At 43.4% G+C, this 7,477-nt stretch overlaps 1 long non-coding RNA gene across 1 annotated transcript in view; it reads left to right on the top strand.

The window, feature by feature from the left end:
* Window positions 1-1,330: 1,330 nt before the first annotated feature.
* The window catches only part of LOC126994932 (uncharacterized), a 169,273-nt gene continuing 163,126 nt past the window's right edge, over window positions 1,331-7,477 (top strand). Inside the window, exon 1 of the long non-coding RNA XR_007749746.1 lies at window positions 1,331-1,447. This is a non-coding gene — a long non-coding RNA (uncharacterized LOC126994932). The remainder of the gene's footprint in view (window positions 1,448-7,477) is intronic.

Genomic DNA, 7,477 nt, shown 5'->3' with positions numbered 1-7,477 from the left:
CCTTTCCATTACACAAACTCATCCTTCCTTTCTTTACAAATCGCCCTCATTTCTTCTTTTTCCCTCCTTCAGATACACTCCTCCGCTCCCCTCATCCTTCCTCCCCTCGGCGCGACACCTGACCAGCGTCCCTCATGCGTCCACCCGCCTCACGCCCCTGCAGGTAATGAGCCCTACCTGTCTAATCACCCGGCACGAGGCTGCTCATCAACCTGCTCCGTCCACCCGCCGCTTCCTCCTCTTATCTTCTCTCCTCCTCCTTTCTCCGTTTCTTTTGTCCGTTTTCTCTCTTCTTCTTTCTCTGTCTCTCCTCAGTCTCCTTACCTCATCTCTACTTCTCGTTTCTTCTCTTCCCTTTCCTTTCCTTACACTCCCTTCCATTCCCTTTCTTTCGTTTCGTTTCCTTTCCCTTCCCACATCTTTTTTCTCATCCCTTCTGTTCCTTTTCCTTCCCTTCTCTTCCCTTCTCTTCCCTTGCCTTCCCTTCCCTTCCCTTCCCTTCCCTTCCCTTCCCTTCCCTTCCCTTCTCTTCCCTTCTCTTGCCTTGCCTTGCCTTGCCTTGCCTTGCCTTGCCTTCCCTTCCTTTCCCTTCCCTTCCCTTCCCTTCCCTTCCAATCCCATCCCACGTCTTCCCTTCTCTTCCTTTCCCATTCATTCCCTTCATTTCTCTCCTCCCTCCGTTCACTTACCTTCTCATCCCCTCCCTTCCCCTCCCTTCCCTCCACACCCTACCTGCCTACCTTGATGACTCACTGATTGCTTGAGGTAGCGCGGTTGATGAGGTACTTAAGGATGACTTACTGGCATGGTTGAGGTTAATAGGTTTTGTGTGTTGACATTTTTTTCTCTCCTCGTATTAGAATTTGGTTTGCTTAGATGTCGTGGGTAGTGTTGTTGTTGTTGTTGTTGTTGTTGTTGCATAGGCCTTTAATAAATTTACCGGCCTCTTGCAAACTCCTTACGTCCTTATGTTCTTAGGTTTGAAGGACTATAGGGAAGGTGGTAATGGTGATGATGGTGACTAGTATTGGTTGGAAGGCAATGATGTCGGTGGTGATGGTGATGATGGTGAGTGAGTGATTATGATGACGCTGGTGTTGGTAATTATTGGTGAAGGTGATGATGACGTAAGACTGAAATTTTGGTGGTGATTTAGTAAGATGGTGATTATCAATGGTAGTGGTGGTGGTGGTGATGAAAGATTGTGAAGGTGATCGTTATGGTGAAATACAAAAATAAACAAACAAACAAACAAACAAACAAACAAACAGACTAACCGTGAGGAATATCGATCACCGTCTACAATTAACTTTTTTTTTTTTTAATTTTCAGTCACGTTGATGAGCGGTGATTGTGAAGGTGATTGTGGTGGTGATGGTGGTGCTGACGCGTCCTGTGATTGGATGAGGCGATTGATGACGTCACGAAAAACGTACAATTAGCGGAGGTAAGATAATTCACGACTCGTTTTCCTTAATATCGTTGTGGTTTTCGTTTAAGTAGTTAACGAAATCCACGTCATCAGTTTTACCAATTCTAATTCTCTCTCTCTCTCTCTCTCTCTCTTCGTTTTCTCGCTTCGTCCTTTCTTCCCTTTCTTTCCTTCCTCCCTTTTCTAATTCGTTCGTTCACTCGTTTTCTTTTCTTCCTTTAATTATTTTTTTCTCCTTTTATAGCGCCAATGAGATCTAAACCTCCTTAATGATACACGAATCGATAATGTTGCGTCTGGAAGCGGATCTAACTCCCCTAAGCACAAAGTTAAAGGATCATGAACGCTTTTTAAAGGATCTGAATCGATTTTTTATGATACAGGAATTTATACTTTTTATTTTCGTTCAGTTTTCCATTTGTATCGAATTAGTGTCAATCTTATTAAATTTTCCAGGCTTTTTATACCGTCTTGATCTTCTTTTGTTTTATTAAGTCGTTTTTTGTCCCCTTTGGTTCGTCTCTCCTTTTTATGATACAGGAATTTATACTTTTTATTTTGGTTCATTTTGGTTTGTATCTAATCAGTGTCAATCTTATCTAATTTTTCAGGCTTTTTATACCTTCTTGATCTTCTTTTGTTTCATTAATTCGGCTTTTTCTGTCCCCTTTTATTCCTTCCTCCTTTTTATGATACAGGAATTTATACTTTTTATTTTGGTTCACTTTTACGTTTGTACCGAATCAGTGTCAGTCTTTTATAATTTTCCAGACTTTTTATACCTTCTTGATCTTCTTTTGTTTCATTAATTCGGCTTTTTCTGTCCCCTTTTATTCCTTCCTCCTTTTTATGATACGGGAACTTGAACTTTATATTTTGGATTACTTTCCCGTTTGTATCGAATCAGTGTCAATCTTACCTAATTTTCCAGGCTTGATCTTCTTTTGTTTCATTATGTCTTTTTTCTCTGTCCTCTTTTGTTCCTCCCTCACTTTTATTTTACAGGAATATGTACTTTTTATTTTGGTTCAGTTTTTCGTTTGTATCTAATTTTCCAGTTTTTTTTATACCGTCTTGATCTTCTTTTGTTTCATTAATTCGGCTTTTTCTTTCCCCTTTTATTCCTCCCTCCTTTTTATTATCACGTCCAATCTCATTCTCCTTTCTCGGGTTAAGGTTTCCAGTAATACCTTTTATCTCTCTTCACGCCCTCAAATTTCTCTTTCTCACTTTCTTCTTCCCTCCCAACACCTGTTCCCTCATGGCACACCTGATCCCAATCTCTCTCTCTCTCTCTCTCTCTCTCTCTCTCTCTCTCTCTCTCTCTCTCTCTCTCTCTCTCTCTCTCTCTCTCTCTCTCTCCCTCCTTTCCTTCTTCTTATTCCCTCCTTTCTTACCTCTCCTTCCTTACCTCCATTCCTCCCTTCCATTCCTCTTTTGAAATCATGTCGAGGATTATTTTTGCTCATTAACACACGCACACACACACACACACACACACACACACACACACACACACACACACACACACACACACACACACACACACACACACACACACACACACACACACACACACACACACACACACACACACAGCTATGTCTCAATAGGACCGGAAACTTCTAATGAAATCTTGAATTTACGCTTGAGTGATAGTTCAATTCCCTTTTGGATGCTTCAGGGAGGGAGGGAGGGAGAGATGGATGGATGGAGGGAGGGAGGGAGGGAGGGGGGGAGTGAGGGAGGGAGTGGCAGAACGCAGGGAAAGAGAAAAGAAGGCAGAGAGGGAGGAAATGTTGAAGGAAGGGAGGGAGGGAGGGAAGGAGAGAGAAAGGGAGGGAGGGAAGGTAGGAGAAGATGGGGGAGGAAGAAAGGAAGGCAAGGAGGAAAAAAAAGCAGAGAGGGAGGGAATGTTGAAGGAAGGAAGGGAGGGAGGGAGGGAGGCAGAGAGGGAGGGGATCTGGAAGTAAGGAAGGGAGGGAAGGTAGTAGGGAGATAAGATGGGCTGGAAGGAGGCAAAGGAAGGAGGAAAGAATCGAGTGAAGGAGGGAATGTAGAAGGAAAGGGGGGATGGAGGGAAGGTAGGAGGGAGATAAGATCGGGTAGAGGAAAGAAGCGAGTGAGGGAGGAAGGGAGAGAAATGTGGAGGAAGGGAGGAAGAGACATCACCCTCATCTCATTTCTCTCTCGTTCTTCTTTTTTATTCTTTTTATCTGTTTTCCCTCTTTTTCAATCGCCTTATTTCCTCTCAATGACCTCGTTACCACTTGACTCCCTCCCTCAATCATTTGTTTCCTTTCACGATCGTCTTTTGTCTTTTCCATTACTAATTTGGTTTTCTTTAATTATTTTCTGTTTCCTCTATTATTTTTCGCTTCGTTAACTTTTTCCCTGGTTCTTTATTTTTTTTCCCTCTTTCTGTATCAGCGTTTAGCTTTCTTTGTTAATTTTTCTTTTTTCTTTTAGTTTCCCGTTTTCTGTAATGATTTCTCGTTTTTTTATTTTATTTTTCACAGTTTTACTTTTTTCCCCTTTTATTAACATCTACCTTCATTTATTCTTACTTTCCTCGTTGTCTATAATTTTTTGCTTCTTTTTTTTTCCTACCTTATCAATATTTATCTTCTTATTTTTTCTAAGTTTTCCGTTTTCTGTATTGATTTCTCGCTCTTTTAACTATTTTCACGGTTCTACTTTTTTCCCCTTCATTATTAACATCTACCTTCATTTATTCTACCTTTCCCCGGTCTCTATATTTTTTTGCTTCCTTTTTTTTCCCTACCTTTTCAACATTTATCTTGCTTTCCTCTACATCCCTTTATTAGCTCATTTATCTATCTATTTATCGTGTTTCATCAGCATTATCTTTTTCTCTTTCGTTTATTCCCTACAAAAAAGACGAATCAAACTTACCCAAGGAATGGAACCAGAGAACATTAAGTCGATTCTTTCACTCGGTTTCTTTAACATTATTTGCTTCGTGTTTCGTTAAATCCCTTGAAATGAGGTTATAAAGTGGAATCAGACTCAGGCCCGTTTTCTGAGACGCTTTCGGCCCTCACAACAAATATTTCCAAGGGCCACTGAGGAGATTAGTCGGGTTCTCAGGAGTGTTCTTTCACGTGCATGGTGCAGAAGCCTTGTCAAACTATCACTAGGCTCATGAAACTACCCATGGAAATACCCACAACCACTACGAAAGCCTTACCAAACTATCACTAGGCTCATAAAACTACCCATGGAAATACCCACAACCTCTATGAAAGCCTTGTCAAACTATCACTAGGCTCATAAAACTACCCATGGAAATACCCACAACCTCTATGAAAGCCTTACCAAACTATCACCGGGCTCATGAAACTACCCATGGAAACACCCACAACCTCTATGAAAGCCTTGTCAAACTATCACTAGGCTCATGAAACTACCCATGGAAACACCCCCACAACCTCTACGAAAGCCTTGTCAAACTATCATTTGTCTCATAAAACTATCCTTGGAAATACCCACAACCTCTTCGGAAGTCTTGAATGTGGGTATATAAGCCCCGAAATGTTTGTGGATATGGGTCTTAGCTACACCCACAAATGCAAGGAAGAGGAACAGAAGAAGATAAAGACTCATCCCTACTCTTCCTTCTTCCTCAACCCAGACCCTCCCTGAGCCTATTGATCCTTATTCAGTACATAAAAACACCCCTGACAGTACTTTTTACACGCAAACCAAAACGAAAAGACAGACTCACCCTCACCCTCTCCCTCTCTTCCCTTAACTGAGCCTATTGAGCTTTATTCAATATATAAAAAAACCCTGACAGTCCTTTTTACACGCAAACCAAAACGAAAAGACAAACTCATCCTCACCCTTTCCCTCTCTTCCTTTAACTCCAGGAAGAGGATCAGGAATAGGATTGAAGGACTCTTGCTCGAATCTCCATCACTGTTCGCGGGTGGTGCTCCTCGGGTGGCGGCCCCAGGTGTCTTAACCCAGGAGAGGGAGGGACAGGGGTTGGGTTGAGTCCCACCTGCTTCAGCGCTAGATTAATACACCTGCCTTTCACCTCCTCCCTTGTGCATGTCTCGGCGCGGGACACATGCCACATACTCGATTACCGCGGCCACATGAGATCTCGGCAACACCTCATGATATAGCGAGCATAATGACGTGATGAGGAGGAGAGGAGAAGGAGTCGAAGGAGTCATTGTACGGTGAAGTCGGTATCGTTAGACTCTTCCTCCTCACATCAGCTACTTCCACAGGTCAAAGAGAGGATCATTTGGGTTATAATGAGTGTTTTTTTAGGTTCATGGTCCAGAAGAAGGGTCAGACTACCACCCGGGTCACAAAACTACCCCTGGAAATGCACAAAACTCCTACAAAAGCCAAATTTATGTAAGAATTTTGTCCCTTTAATTCAAAGGTCAAAGTGGGGATCATTCGGGTTATAATGAGTGTTTTCTTTTAAGTTCATGTTACAGAAGAAGGGTCAGTATACCACCCGGGTCACAAAACTATCCCTGGAAATGCACAAAACTCCAACGAAAGCCGGAATGTTTACACTTCTAATTCCTTCCTAGACGGGGAAAGAATGACAGAAGGGACAGAAGAAGGGTCAATCTACCACCCGGGTCACAAAACTACCCCTGGAAATGCACAAAACTCCAACGAAAGCCGGAATGTTAAAGACTATGGCCTCCTAAGCCTTCTAATTCCTTCCTGGACGGGGAAAGAATGACAGAAGGGACAGAAAAAGGGTCAATCTACCACCCGGGTCACAAAACTACCCCTGGAAATGCACAAAACTCCAACGAAAGCCGAATTGTTGAAGACTATTGCCCCCTTAAGCCTTCTAATTCCTTCCTAGACGGAGAAAGGACGTAATACGGGAAGGGAAGAACAGAGGAGCAAGGGAAGGAGCAAAGGGCGTCACCCATTCTCGTAAATCTTGATCGATCTTCGGCAGCCTCGTCTGATTTGCTCCCAGGGCGTGAAAACGGTTTAGGAGAGGCTTCTGGGGGGCTTTGTCTGCCGCTATGGGGGCGCCGCGAGCTGCCACATGCCAACCCCGACTCGTAAAGCGAATCAAGAATGTGTGTCGCTGTCGTGGCGGGATGGGGAAAGGATGCTGGCGAGGGGAGCAAACTGGGATGGATTGTGGAAGAGTAGGATGTTAAGGAGATGAATGGGATGGAAAAGGAACCACAGATAAGTCAAAAGTTAGGTAGTAAGTGCTGTGACTAACGAGAAAATAAGTTTGAGTGTGAAAGAGTGGGATGTTAAGTATCTGAGAGGGACGATCGGAGATATATAGAAAAGTGAAAAGTGGAGAGCAAAGTGCGGTGATTAAGGGGAAAGTGGAATGCTGTGGGAATGATTAAAACGCCAAGGAGCTCAGTGAGATGGCAAGGGATTAACTGTAATGAAAAAGAAGGCATAAAAGGGAGAATAGATGAGGGGAAAGTACGATAGCTAAGGAGAAATTGGGATGGAAAGGGAGAAGAATCAGATTGCAAGGTGCTGAGTGGGATGGAAAGGGATTAACTGGGATGAAAAAGCAGACATAGAAAGGAGAATAGGTGAAAGAATCAGATGACAAGGAGCTGAGTGGGATGGCAAGGGATTAACTGGGATGAAAAAGAAGGCATAAACAGGAGAATAGGTGAGGGCAAAGTGCGATAGCTGAGGAGAAAGTGGGATGGAGAGGGAGAAGAATCAGATGGTAAGTGAATAACAGAGACGAACAGAGACATACGAAGGAGGAGGAGGTTAGTGCAAAGTGCCGTGACAAGGAGAGCAAGGTGGAGTTGAGTGCCAAGTAAGAATCAGATGCCAAGGTGCCGAGTGGGATGGCAAGGGTCGAGCAACAAGGAGGAATGACGATAACTTGAGCTGCGTGAGAGACAGAGGCGTTCATTGTCAATTTTTATCTAGTTTATCTGGTGAACGATCGTGTGTGTGTGTGTGTGTGTGTGTGTGTTGGGGGGGGGGGGGACGTCCAGGATACTAATCAAACAGCAACACGACATTCCTCACTTGTACCCT

The sequence above is a fragment of the Eriocheir sinensis genome, chromosome 7, assembly GCF_024679095.1.
Source record: "Eriocheir sinensis breed Jianghai 21 chromosome 7, ASM2467909v1, whole genome shotgun sequence".
In the NCBI taxonomy this organism is placed as follows: domain Eukaryota; kingdom Metazoa; phylum Arthropoda; class Malacostraca; order Decapoda; family Varunidae; genus Eriocheir; species Eriocheir sinensis.
This window is presented reverse-complemented; position numbering and strand designations above follow the sequence as displayed.